The following is a 1,294-nucleotide window of genomic DNA, read 5'->3' as shown; positions in this document are numbered from 1 at the left end:
CAGACTGTAAGTCATCACAATAAATTCTCTCAATAGAGAGAGACATTCCATAAGTTCTATGACTCTAGAGATCCGTGACTAACACAATGCTCATCCCTTAAGTCATGGGTTTCCAAATAAAAGGTCCAGTGCCAGATAGATACTTCCCCGAGATACTTCCCCTAGAAGTATTGATCAGTAATGTCTCCCCATCCCCTATACAGGCTATTGACACCAATCTTGGTTTCCTACCAGAACTCTGTGGTAAGAGAATAACTGCTGAAATACCACACATGTTGGTCACAGGATACAGATAAATCAATTTGGAACTTACCAGGAAACTTCCTCCTGTCCAGCTAGTAGTGACAAGTGTTATAAAGGCTACGGAGTATTAATCACCAGTGTCACCTAGCATTGATCCTTGTAAAATGTTAGGTTTTGACTATGCCATAAGAATATAGTCTGAAGATGGCCTAATCAGCCATCATTGGGAATAGAGGCCCCTTGGTCTTGTAAACTTTATATGACCCAGCACAGGGGAAGGCCAGGGCCAAGTAGTGGGAGTGTGTGGGTAGGGGAACAGGGGCAGGGGGGTATAGGGAACTTTCAGGATCTTATATTTCATATACATGTTTGCATGTGTGTGATGTGTGTTCATGCATGTAATACATACTTATACTAGTAATATAAAAGTATTTAACTGGAGTTACACTATGCAGGGTTTATGCTTGTAGTCGCTATTCCTGGTTGTCAACTTGAGTATATCTGGAATGAACTACAATGTAGAACTGGAGAGTATAGCTGTGATTCAGATCTTGAGGTTGGAAGACACAAGTTTCTGACCTGTACCTTGGCATGTAGAACTTGAGGCACAGTGGCCATCAAAAGCTTAGGCCGGCCCATGCTAAGGTATTATGTGCCTTTAATCCCAGGAGACTGAGGCAAGGAGATCTGTGAGTTCAAATATCAGCCCTGGGACAAAGCAATTCCCAGGTGGTATACACCTTCAATCTGGGACACACCTTCTGCTGGACGCCTACAAAAGGACATTGGAAGAAGGAAGACTCACTCTTCTCCTGCTTGCACTTGCTTGTCAGCACATTTGCTAGAACGTACTTCTACAGAAGACCAGCTGAAACAACTAGCCTCGAGGGACTGAGCAACCACTAGATTCTTGGACTTTCTGTCCACAGCTGCCCATTGTTAGGTTAGTTGGACTGCAGACTGTAAGTCATCACAATAAATTCTCTCAATAGAGAGAGACATTCCATAAGTTCTATGACTCTAGAGATCCGTGACTAACACAATGCTCATC

Source organism: Mus pahari, chromosome 17 (genome assembly GCF_900095145.1).
Source record: "Mus pahari chromosome 17, PAHARI_EIJ_v1.1, whole genome shotgun sequence".
NCBI classification, from domain to species: domain Eukaryota; kingdom Metazoa; phylum Chordata; class Mammalia; order Rodentia; family Muridae; genus Mus; species Mus pahari.
Note: the sequence above shows the minus strand (reverse complement) of the source record.